The sequence below is a fragment of the Dromaius novaehollandiae genome, chromosome 25, assembly GCF_036370855.1.
Source record: "Dromaius novaehollandiae isolate bDroNov1 chromosome 25, bDroNov1.hap1, whole genome shotgun sequence".
Classification (NCBI taxonomy): Eukaryota; Metazoa; Chordata; class Aves; order Casuariiformes; family Dromaiidae; genus Dromaius; species Dromaius novaehollandiae.
This window is the reverse complement of record NC_088122.1, coordinates 9,298,559-9,312,434: the sequence shown is the minus strand read 5'-3', so window position 1 is coordinate 9,312,434 and position 13,876 is coordinate 9,298,559. Positions and strand designations below refer to the sequence as shown.

Here is a 13,876-nt window from a genome sequence, read left to right as displayed (position 1 = left end):
TTCATATACTTAGTTCTTCAATAGGAACTATTGGTCAGTCTTTGAGACAGAATTCTTTAGTCTGACCCATTCTAGAGTTTCTAGAATCAAATGTTTCGAAGTCTTCCAACTTTAAAAGAGTAAGCTAATACAAGCTATTTCATTAACACAAATATGTTCCATTCTAAAGAGAGAAAAGTGGAACATACAAACACCATGACACACTGTGAAATGTGTTAGTTTTAGAGGGCACAGTGAGATTTTTGAAATATGTTCAGAAATGCAACAAGGATAATCAGAATATATTGATTTGTTCCATCAAGTTTGACAAATTTCTTAACCTTAGTATCTACAGTTTCTCCATCTTCAAAATTGGTATAATAGTAATATTACATCACAGAGGAATTACATTGTAACTATCTGACTAGAGGTTCAACTGTTTATGTGCTTTGAAGTGGTGTTTATTTGTTCCAGTAACTTTTATTTTATAAGTGAAAGTGTTGAGGTCCCAGAAAAATCTCTGAAACAGATCAAGAGAATTTCATTAAGAATTGCATAACTGACCTTCCATATAAATAAAGTAAGAACAATTACAAAGGAATATCTCAATTCTATCTTTAAGTGGTTGCATTATGTTCAAAGGAGTTTACTCTTGCTCTGTTTCCAGATGTGTGAGTCCTAAAACTATAGTCTGCAAGAATCTAACTTTTGAAGACTAACTTCTGAAGTTTGGAGAAACTAAATTTATCATGTATATGATATAATTGTAAAATGTTTTTCTCTAATTTATGAAAATGAAAAAAGAGAAATTGATCTTGTAAGAGTATGTGCAGTGTATGAATCTGCAGCATGAAGCCAGAGTTCATGGCATGCCTGAGACAGCAGTTCTACTATGAAGAACAGTGGGAAAAGCCCTCATATTTGAAAACTTATTCACAATTAGGTTCATATAATCATCAAAAACAGAGACGAAAAGAGGCTTCTCAGAAATTGTTTAAAACCCGCTCTGAAATGCAGGACCCATGATACATATTTTATTTCTAAAAGATGTTTTCTTAACCTCTTAAGGACCTCCAGTAATGGAGACTCTATAATTTCTTCCAACAATCTATTCCAGCACTTTATCAGCTTTACCAGAGATGAAGAAGTCTATTCCTCATGTCTAACATGAGTCATCTGTGCTATAATTACAATTCAAGACATTTTTTGCCCTCTCCATTAAAGTCTCAAATTGCTTCACCCTCAAGAGTAGAGGAAACAGAAACTCCTTCAATCCATAACTGGAGCAAAAATTCCATGAATCATAACATGTAGTTTGTGTAGCATCATTCCTTGCTTCTTTCCACATGTCATTCTCTGATCAACCACATAAGAACATTTATTTTCTTCCATTCTGCAAGATCAGGTTACCATTTCTGAAGACTTCTTTCATACCTCCCTGTCTTCTCTTCTTTAATTTACACAACTCCATTTCTTTCAATCTTTCCACAGAGACCATGGAAAGCCTTTCGTCAAAATCTTTTCTGCAGCACAGTGCACAAAATCAGCTGGAACACTTTGCACTTATGTTTTGCAAGGTACTCTCACCTATACATTAACACATAGGCCAGAATGCTTGCCTCTTTATCAAAAGTCACAAAGGAGACATTGTAGTTATGGTATGCAGCTCTGGCCTGAGGTTAAACAAACAAGGTAACAATGTAAGAAACTGCTGGACATTGCACACAATGTACAGGAAAAAGTGGTTGGCCAACTCCAGTCTAGCACTGCTGAACTAATAAAACATTAACGGGATAAACTGGCAGGCTAAATAGATGACAGGGAAGCATCAGGAAGTCCCCTTGGGTTAAGAATATCAGAAGAAAGAGAGGTGCTGGCTTTTTGAGGATGTTGAGGATCAGTGACTAAGGCCAAAATAACCAAAAAAGAATATAAAAATGAGAAAAACAGGGATGATGAAAGATTAAAAAGTCTGTGGGTTGCTTATTTGGAAGGGAGAAAAAGAGAGAAAAGGGAATTTAAGGTCAACCATGTGACTGGGACTTTTGAAAGGTCCCTGCTAATCAGCCCTGTGCCTGACTACCACAGCCTGATATAATAATAAACCTGTTGTTTTTCTGATGACACCATGTGTGTCCAACTGGCTTCTGTGGTCAGTAGCACTACGATGACCTCCCTAATGCTAGCAAGGGGACAGAGGCTGGACTGAACTGCCCAACAGAGTTTATGTCCCCAAATACTTTTTGGAAGAATGAGTTGTTCCTACAACCTCTCACAAATATTTGTTGATTATTCTTGCTTACGAGCTGTACCATAACTGGCTTCCATCCTGTTTTTCAGACTCATTCTTCAATACATCAAGATCATTCTTATGTCCAATGCTGTCTTTTACAGCTTCATGTCTACAAAACTAGTACACATACTTTTGCTAATGCATCGTAGGGAAAATATTCAAGTGAATTGGATCTGGGAGATACCTTTTCAGGACTCCATCAATATATCATTTAGTTTTAAAAGTGAACCATTTACACCTATTCTTGGATTATCCAACAAAGTTTGTACCAGGAAATCTGGACAAAATTTGTTTAGAATACTCTCATGTCAAGAAGTGTCAAAAGCTTTACTGAAGTCAAGATATGTCAGCAACTACTTCTCACCCATCCACAAGATCTGTTATCCTACCACAGAAGGAAATTAGATTAGATATTAACTACTTATTCTTGACAAATCCTTCATGGCTGCCACTCATCTGCTTGTTATCTTTCATCTGTATACAAATGTTCTGCTTATTTATTTCAGATTTCTTTCAAGGGTTTGAAGTTAATTGACTAGTCTCTAATTCTCCAGTTTCTCTTTCTTTTCAATAACAGGCACTGTGTTTACCCTTTCCCAGTCTTTTGATCTGTCAGCTGGCAGTCACAAATCCTCTGAGATATCTTGATAACAGCTCTGAGATTACTTTGACCATTTTTTCACATCACAAGGCATTGAAAGCATAAGTACCACCAAAATTTTCCTTCATTTTGTAATCTGAGATCTTGCCATATTTTTCTAGTATTACTTGCAATAACCATCTGTTGCAGTTGACCTTTTTATTGAAGGCTGATGTCTGATAAACTGAGTAATGGCAAATATTTTCCTTTGTCATCTCCCTGCTATTAATGAATTCACAGCATAATTTTTTGTTACCTATATATCTCTTGCTGGTTACATCTTAATCTGTGTCCTGGCCTTTCAGGTACATGCTCTTCTTTTATAATCACTGTATCTAGAATTTAATTTCTGTATGATTTCCTCTAGCGGTCAATGAAAAGCTCATGATTTAGGCAAGCAAGTGACTCTGTTTACTGAAGATATATGTCAGAAGAAAAACAAAAGAATGATTCAAACCCCAGTTAATTCAATTAGTATGTTACTGTGCCCTTTGTAGGCCTTGACTCAGGTTGCAAAGGTCAGTGAACAGTTCTGGAATAGTATTGTCAGCAAATTCAAAAGCATGTTATGAATTGGTGATACTGTAGCAGAAACACAAATGTAAAACTTTGGTATAACATCGTGGAAGACTCACAGTTGCGGGGCTGCAGATGAGAATACCTGTGCACTACCATGCACAAGTCTGGTAAAGGACACAACTAAAGCAAGGCTCCAAATTCATGAAATTCCTCTCATGTTCTAAATCACTGATTGTTATAAATACTGAAATCCATACAATCACTACAAAAGAGCAAATGGAATATACATATGCAAACAATTACAGGGAGAGAGTTCACCTTTTCCTCCAGCTGCAAAAAATCAAAACAAACAAGGAAAGAGACATTGCAGGAAACACTGAAAATCTGTTTTATAGCATATAAAGTAAAATTATACATAGTGTTTATCAAGATCCGATGAACATTTTCTTCATACTGAGAAGAAAAGGTATTGCTTCAGTGGAGGATGGGAAACGCTCATATAGTCTTAGAAAGCCAACAACTCTGCAAGTTTTTTTTTCTGTACAGAGGGAATCACCTAATTTACTCTTTCATAAAAAAATATGCAGCAATCCAGTGGTGCATATCTTTTTGAAAACTGAGTCACAAATCTAACTGCTTACAGATAAGAGAATTAAGTGCTTCCAAGTCTCTAGAGCACTGCAACAAATTATATCAAGCAGAATCAAAAGTTACAGTGTTTGGAAAATGGCAGCTCTCCACACTCAATAAAATATTGTACAACCTAGTTCAATCTCCCTGTCTTCTTGCAGAGCACCAATCTGCTCTAAAAGTACCCAGTGCTTAGGTGCCTCATGCTTCCAATCCTCTGAGGTCTACACAGGTTACGTATAGTGTCAGGGCTTCAGCAGTGGTACTTATTTATATACACCTGTCAAATTTTTATAATTAGTCCTTGACAGAGACTAACTAGCATGACATGGTCTGGGATAACTTGTACTCTTCAAAAAATTCCCAAGAACAGTTTGGGATTTAAGCACTGGCAAAAATGAAATTCCAATAGTTTAAATGCCTCCCAGCTTAAATGCCTCCTTTGGAGGGAGAAGAGACATTAATAGTATGAACGTAGCGAGACTGTGCCAATTAGCTTGTTGACCTGGTACTGTTTAATTTAACATTATAAATATAGTCATAATAATTACAACTGTTGCTACCACTACCTCTAGGAACCTCTTCCTAACTTTGGATCTTATATGCAGGACAAAATGCAAACTCTTTGTTTAATGTCTTCTTTGGGCAAAGAGACCCAGAAATACAGCTGTTTTAGATCTGAGAACCATTAGTTGCATCCCTTCCCTCTACAGTTTTCTTAGCTATATGCCCTTGGAATTCATCTTGTTCTGGATCTCCAGAATAATATTTCCAGTTAAACCAGTCAAGGACAATATGAAAGAAAAGCGAGAAACCCAGGTTTAGTGAACTAATTTTGCATTTGTTGATGCCAAATCCTAGTTTGTTATAGACCTATGAAAAACAGAATCTGAATGGAACCTGTCCTGATCTGATCTCACCCCTTTTCGAAAGATTGGTTTGGATTCTGAAGGCAATGAAGAAAACTCATGGCAACTGACACGATGATGAAACTCAAAGGCTCTATCTAGTTCTTCAGGAATGTCCATACTCAACAGGAAGGATAAATCTGCAACTATCACAAAATTTACTTAAGGAAGCTCTTCAAACCACCTCCAGTCTCTCAAACTTCTCTTTTCTCTGTCTTTTAAATCAATTATATTAACAAGAGCAGTTCAGGTTTGTACACACATTATGTAAGTGACATCAGTCTTGCCTTAAATTTTCCATTCCAGAAATTTACGTTCTAATTGTAGCTTTCCTTCCTTTCATATTCTGAAGGTAAAAAGGGTAATGGATTTGTACTGCTTAACATTAGACACCTACCTTAGATAGTAAGTTAAGAGGCTACTGGGGTCTTCTTAGGACCCCAGTACAGTCAAAGCAGAAGGAGAGGCTATATATATAATCCGTATAAAGGATTATTTAAAATACTGATTGATATTAATTTCCACATTTGAATGACGCTCTGGAAAAGAATATTTTTCTGCCCTGACTAAATGGATAGTTTATAGACACTAGCCTGTTAACCTGGGAAATCAAATTAGGCATCTAATGTTGGGTCGTATGACTGTCCTCAATATTTATTTACAAATTCAGGAAGAATACTTCTTCCTTTTTTTGAAGTATCATATTACATGCACAAAAATTGAGATGAATAAAGTTGAAAAGAATAGAGGCAATCATTTGCAGTTATCCATTAATACCAAAAAGCTCATTCTTGTATCATCTTCATTTGCCTTCTAACTCTCAGCAGCTTGAACCAAAGTCTTTAAATCCAACTCTACAAGCTGTCTGTATCAACAAAGACTGCTTCTAATGTTCCTGTACTTAGTTTAAGAAAGAGCTTCTTAAAAGCAGACATTTTAATGTCAATTAGTACTTCTGTCTTTAATAAAATAGAAGTTGGAATTCCCTTTCGAGCTTTTCATGTGAATGCTACAGTATAGCAGATTTGGCATTTCTTTGATTTCAGTACTCCTGCAGCTCCAAAAAAGTGACAGACCCAAGAACATTAAATAAATTTTGGAACATATTATTAATTACATTAGTAGTTATACCATACTGCAGGTAGGTAAGCAGGTTACAGGCAGCAATTCTCATTTATCATTATTCTTCATTTCTTTAACTTACAGATAATTAAATGTATCATTAAATTTAAAATGGGATTCAGATGTTATGAAAATAGTTACTAAAATATTTGTAGTAGGGAGTTCATCCAACAACATATATCCAAATTCAATATCTTTCCTCCTACCATTTATAATCACCTGTTTTTCATATCAGTTTGATTAATAATGAGAAGGAATAATTAAATGCTCCCTTCTTACATAGGTATTCATTTTGTTTTAGGGATAACTTTTGGGTATCTACTACGCACAGAATTAAAGTTTATAGTAGTTCTTCAGGTGTACTTTTTTTTTCCAAAATGCAGGCACAAGTATAACAAAATAAAGCAGTTTCCTGGGTAAGAAAATATAAATGGTTAGATATTTTTAATGACTTCTAGAACAGTCTACAAATGTCCAACTACGTTTTTTAGATAAGATGACAAAATGGTGACACATGAAAGAATATACAAGCTGTCTAATTAATAACAAATATTTTAAACATTTATTTGATGTCCGTACAAAATACTTCTAGACTCAGTCTTTTAATTCTGTAGTAAATTTCTACAATAAATTTCTATAGTAAAGCAGTAAGTAGCAAAAAGACAAACCTGGCTAATTTTCACTTTTTTAATCTGCAAACACAGCATTCTTGGAAACAGACAAGGATTGGGCTCTTTTTTCCTGAGTTCAGCACCAGATTGATGCAAGGATAGCAAATAAGTGTGAAGCTCATTAGTTTTATGATATAAAATTCAATTTATTTCCCAGAATTATAGAATTAGCCTGGAAAAAGAAAAAGAAAATTTACAAAGTAAATAGAAAAAAAAAAAAACAACTTTGCAATCCCACAGTAAGTAAGCAGGCTTTCCAGTGTAGTAAATTCATTGGGTCTTTTTGACTAGCTAGAGGTGCAGCAATATTGCATCAGGCTCCCTAAGCTCCAAAAGCCCTAGACAAATGGTCACTGCAAGCATGTATTCTGCACAGCATGACACATCCAAAGGATACTATTTGCAATATATTCCTGAGCTATCTATGCATAATAATGTGATGTAGATATAAAGTCACACCAATTTGTCAGACTCGCTGAAGCTATAGGCATGCAAGCATAAAGTATGTTTTCCAAGACATATTTGTAAGTTACACTGTCTCCCTCTTTCACTTATATCATGGCTCCATCTAATCCAGTGATATAGCCTTCTTTTTTAATTTTCCTTTATTTTTATTTTTTAATAAACAAGTGCAATTGGGGATTCTACTAGTTACTGTTGATTAGTGAGAATCTGCTGTGTAAACTATGACATCTCAAAATTTAGAACAGATTTTGCAAATGTGGTTTTAGAATTTGCAAACTGACTAAATGTCTGTATGTAGGCTCTACAAATTTTGCAACTTAAAGCAATGAGAAGAATTAGAAAAATTAATAATTTTTGTTCTGGCATGATGAATACATTTCATTAATACAATTAAAGTCTTACCTGGTCTGAGGGAGAACAGCATTTATTTGTCATTTTCATCTATAGAACAGAGATTGAAAAATACTCAGTTTTTAATATTCTGATGCTAAAAGTTACTATGAGGCAATTAGCACTGACATAGTTAATGCACACTGCTATTAGTACTTCAAAATTATAAGAAATTTTTACATTTTCAGTGCAGAAATACTAGATTATAATTATCCTAAGCCTAGAAAACAAAGGACTCAAAAGACAGGAAACCTTTCATCACAGTTTTCAGGAAATCCTTCATAAAGAACTGGCTGTATGAATTTACTTTGCCACTGTGAAAATATTGTACTGTATTATAGATTGTTTAAGCAGATCTGTAAATTAGGCATGTGCTCAAGTACTTTGTGAAATGAAGGACGCAGCATATAAAACAGATTAAGGGAATTGTTTAGGATTTCCTTTTGTTCAATATAAAGTAACATATCTTCCTTTTTGCTCACAGTTTAGTCAATGAAGAGGTGTGCTGATTTTGGCTTTTCTTTGACAGTCATAATTGGCATAGGTGACTGCTGAACAAACCTTGACAAACCCTTCTTTAAAGTGAAACACTTCTTAATGCGAAATATTAGTAACAGTGAACTAAACATATGGGATTTAGACATGAAAAGATTGAATGACTACAAGAAAAGACTCCCCTATATCTAGGGACAGAACCTGCAAACAGTCACACAGCTGATGAGTCCTTCCAAACAATCTTATCATCACAAAGCTTTTCCCCTCATTTTATAAAAAAATGAAAAGCTTGTGATAACAGACCAAAAGCTACAATTGCACACAGGAAAAGATACAGTCACTGGAAAAGAGCAGAAGAAATCCAAGGCTATTACCAGTATCCTAGCAAGAGCAAGAGATTTGCAAGACGAAATCTGTGGATAAACCTCAAAGGCAGAGCATGACAGTAAGAGGCCAACAGGCCTTGCATTATTCCAACAACACCAGCCTCAGCTCTTGTTGGGCTTGGTCTGGATCTGTCTTGGTATGTCTGGAGCTGTGTTACAGCTTGTTTAGCTATAACAATTATCTAAAGAGCATGAGACTCTTTTTTTTTTGAGAAAAGTGCAGTTGTGGGGTGTAATGTTATATATATACATATGCAGATATTTGTAACTAATTGATAGCAATAACAAGTGCTTATTCTGTATGGAACCACCCTAAACAAAATGACCCTAGAATAAAACGCAACACAGAGGAATACAGGATGATAGCAAGGGCCTTGAATGTACACATGGAGGATGACACAAAGGCCCCAGGGCTATAAGAACTTGTCAGTCATAGGCCATAAGGGATCGTTCCCCCCACTCAGCTTTGCAACCCACTTGAACTGAACTGTGTATTTGAACCGTGCAGGGCCTAACTGAGGCCCTGCATGATGAGGTGGCCAAAGCTGACCTGCCGGCTGCCTGGGGCAGCTGCCAGGCCTGGCTATCACCCTGGCAAGGCATCTGATGGTGCGCAGGGAGGGTCCGCCAGCCCCTTGGAGGGGTCATGCTACCCCAGAGGAGGAGTGGGGCCACCACAACAGAGGCAGGCCACAGACATCTGCACCATAGCTCAGGCAAAGACCAAGGATGAGCATTCCCAACATGCAGCTTCCAAGCAAAAGGGGAGCCTCCAGCAAGGCTTCTCCCAGCTCTCTCCCACAGCTCTTCTCACAGCAGCCTCATCCCCGGCTGCATGTCAGCACTGGCCTTGAGCACATGCAGCCAAATCCCTGGGATGGGGCAGGGGGTGGCAGAGGTTGTTGGCCACTCTCAGGGCCTTGACAGTAACAAACTGGTGGGAACCCAAGAAACCTTATCTGTAACCTGCGTGCTACAAATTAGTGAAAAGCCCGGTGTTACAGAAGGAAGCAGTCCTCACCAGTCTGATTTGGGGGACTGGTAGCAGGCTTAATCTTGGGCATTTGAGAAGACATAACAAAAAGGTATCTTAAATACTTTAACATCACCAGGAATACCATCACCCCCTGCCTATCTTCAGCTCCAGCAATTCTCCAGTGCTTTAGAGAAAAATATACACAAGAAGTAACTACTCAGAAACCAAGCCACGCACACAGAAAATACTATTTCCCTGCAGGTGACCACAGACACACTAAATTATGAGATCACTATAATATAATACAGTGCAAATAAACAGAATAAGCAGTGATCCTGTCTCCTTTCACCTTGCTTTCCAGTTAAATCAAACTATTTTAAGTTCTCTTTATAAAAGGAAGAAATTCTGTTATCCGACTTTCTACCTTACTATGTTCAGATGTGCCTGTGAAAATGTGCGTGAGACTGGCCATGCAGATTCTCTGGAGAATGAGAGAAGAGTAATGTGAAGAGCATCCTCACAAACAGCATCGCTTCCAGTTATTAAGGGCAATATGGAAGGATGCTTTGGATTCCACAGCTATTCACCACATAGGCTTAACTCATTCTTTATTCAAAGCAGGGATGGTTGCAGCCCTGATGTAAGCGGGGCAAGGGGAAAGATCTCCTTCTACATCACATTGTGCCCCTATGTCACTGGACTGAGGAGAGGGAAGTATGCACTCTCCATACTGCACAGCACCATATGTTCCCTACATCCCTCCACAGCTGGTGCATTGTGGCAGGAATACAAATGGAATTTGCTACACCTTGTTGGGAATGTATGTGTTTTAAACACTGTAGTACAGTAATGGGTGTTTGGAAGAGCAGGGAAGCTAAAACCAAAAATCTGGATCTGCAAAGAGTGCGGTGGCTGAGTCAGACAACTAGAACTGTTAAACAATCATAATTACTATACTGTGTTTAAATGAATGCATAGGAATCTGCAGGGGGCAGGAAGAGAATGGGGCTGCCATGACTCAGCTCCCAGGCTGGGATTTACCTCACTTAGCTTTGGCAATTCAAAAAAAAAAAAAAAAGTTATACATTTAATATATCAATATTCTCTTTCTAATCAGCAGAGACATATGAGGATCTTGACAGCTGTCTCTTTCTCTTTTCGCACAGCAAGAGGATCCTATTTGATTGGCTAAATTTAGCTGACATGATTCCTACCCTTACTGACTACCCTTTACAATCTCAGTGGTTTGATCTGATGTACTTCCAAATAGGAATTCCTGCATTGAAAAACAAAAAGAAGCGGCAGAAAAGATACATTCTCTTGTGCTACTACCCCTAGACAGCAATAGAATGGTTTGTATAATCACTGAGCAATAAGATTTGTATACCGCTTCCTACAGGTTATGGACACATAATGGATTTTGTTTTGATCTACATGCACCTCACATATTGGTTTGTAAAGAAAGAAAGACCTACTCCTCTTTCTTTTTTATATGAATGTTCAAAGCTCATATTTCATAAGCCTCTCTCTAATCAAACTGAAATTTCACTCCACTGTTGTAGATATACATGTACATGTAAGCATAAGAGAAAATGTTTAAGTCCTACAACACATGGAAATTAAATCCACTGTCAAAAGCATATATATGATTTAAGATTAATATCCTTGTTTTGAAGCCAAATTTTAAGTTTCTATCATCCTCCAATGAGCTGCTGGAATGATTTAAAAAGATCATAAATAATGGTTAAAGTGGAACAACTGCATCTTTTTATTCCTTATCTGCTTATGAACTGTTCATTTATTAAATTCGTTATTAAATTTGAAAAACACAACACCTTGAGAACACACTGCAAAAAAGAGAAAACCTTGAGAGATCTATAAATATAAGAAATAAGTTTCTATGATGCAAATGAACCGGCAACATCAACTTCAGGTGTTTCTACCTATCATGTCTATATTAATGTTTGGTGTTATGTATGAAAGAAAATAATTAAAGCCCATGACAAAAGCTAAAAACGTTTAATAGATAGCTATCTGAATGGTGCACAACAGAGGGGGGATTCTAAATTATTCCAAAGAACTGTCTCCTAAAAACATCTCCTGCACAGCGCTGTCACTTCCCTGCAAAGAACCCTCTAACTAAACAAACCAAACAGTAGCAGCGAGAAGCACATGCAGATCAAGTTGCTGCCTATGCTTTTTGATTCATTATGGCAGCTTCACTGACAGCTTCTGTTCCTTTTCTTCCCTCAGTGTCTTTAACTGTACCTCCTTTTGTGAGAAAAGGGTTGTAAGAAGAAATAGATGGGAGGTGCTTACTCATCTCTGTTTTCTTCCTCCTCCAAAAGGTAAATGTGAAGATCTTGGAACACACTGAGGAGACTAAGGATTGAATCATAAAGGAAGAGGATAGGGAAGTTTCCCTTTGGTAGAAAAGTATGCAAAAAACAAGGGTATGGACAGAATGGTGAATAGTGGGGGGCATGGATCTTTAGAAAAAAATCTGTATTGCTTGTAAAGATGACAGTTACTGGCAGGTTTTCCTAACTCCGCATACAAGGGAAATATCAGGAAGGCAGGCTGAAAAGACACGCTTACATCTTTCTCCATGTTGCCATATTCGCTGTGCTTTTCTGTCTTATAAGAACTAACTGTCTCCAGGCTAATACCAGAATCATTATTTCTCATCTACAGAGTAACACTTTCTAGCTATGCTAACATTCAGTGGTAGCATCCTTAGGCAGTGACAACTCCTCACATCTTCACTATTGAAAGACAACTCCTCCCTTTCACTTGATCCCCTGAGAGCTTGCCTTTGCATAGAAGTTAGATGTTTCAGTACTTCAAAAGAGTAGTCTGACATTAGCAGAAGTGTCAGATTGTGGCAGAATTATTTTTGTATTGCCTACATTAGGACTGTCTTCTGGCATCAGCAGGGGATCTGGCAGAGAGCTGCCAACTGCTGAAAGGGCAAAGTGGCAAAGCATTACGATGCAGGAAAGACAGCGTGCATTGTAAGAGATCAATTCACCTCCATCAGGATCTCTTTAAGAACTAAAAGTCAAAAATAGATGATTCGAATGGTATGCAAACATGTACAACAAAGAATGTATACAGAAGAGGCACAGATAGGCACAGGTAAAGCAAGAATGACTAAGGTGCAGGAAGAGTTGCTAAAATCAAGAAGCATAAACATCATAGACATAGAAAATCTGAAAATATATAGAAGTAAAAGTGAGCAATGGAAAATATGGCAGAAAAACTTAATAATGGTCAGGTGAAAAGGCTGAAATTCTTGATGCCAATAGTCTTAGTAACAAGGCCCATTGTGATCACGTATCTAACAGAATTCATTTATCTACAGGCATGACAGCATAGGACAGAACAGGAAATGAATAGGCTAAATATTTGGAGAAGCCAATGAACTCAGTGTTGGCATGTACTCATGAAATTAACCCTTGAGAAGTTAGGAAATTATCTGAACTCCAAACCCTAACCCTAACCCTAATCTCTGAATCCTGATTATCTTCAGAGACTCCTGGAGAATGGCTGAAATTTTACAGGACTAAAGAAGGGCAAATACAGGAAAAATAGTCTGAAGAATTACAGATACATAGCCTAACTTCGACTTCAATAAGATGATCATAGGAAAATACTGACCATTTGTGAGATGATAATAATGTAATAAAAAGCATTCTGAATAGATTTTCAAGAAGTCTACTGTAAAGGCCTTGCCCTAGGCACTGTGGATTTGAAATAGTCCCTTGGCCCTCCCAGTCAGGGAGCCTTCCTTTACTGCAAACTTTCACTGAAATTGCATTCCAGCCTCACATTCTGATCTTTTTGCAAAAGGTTTTTCAATAAAATGGTTTCTCGCTGACTTTTACATCTGTTGTTCTGATGATTAGTAATTAGTTAAAATACTACTGTGGCCAGACCCTATTCAGTTGTTCCAAAGGCTGCACCTCTGTCACAGCCTGTTAAGCACTAAATCCAAGTAAAGATTTTACCCACTTCTAATATGATCTGTGTAGAGATTACTCTCTGCCTGGCTTAGAACACGTGAATTTATCACTGCTGTTAACAAAGCTTGATCAAACCCCTACTAAAGAGGAAGACACAAGATGCAGTATTTTGTTTACAGAATTCTATATTGTGATAGATAACTGAAAAATGAAGATTAGTAAAAATACTCAGCAGATAACAAAATATTCTTGTAGACAGGTCATAACACAGTGAGGATACTATGTCAAGACACCTGCTACCACATACATTGCATTTCAAAGAAACAGACCAGAACCCTACCAGTAATAAAATATATTAATAAATACTTTGCTTGTACAGCCACTTTTACTGTCATATTCAGCTACATACTTGGAGTGACTTTAACTCATGGGATTTT

The 13,876-nt window shown here is 37.0% G+C and overlaps 1 pseudogene; it reads right to left on the bottom strand.

The window, feature by feature from the left end:
* LOC135323595 (gamma-2-syntrophin-like) overlaps positions 1 to 13,876 on the bottom strand; it is an 89,098-nt pseudogene that overhangs the window by 23,517 nt on the left and 51,705 nt on the right.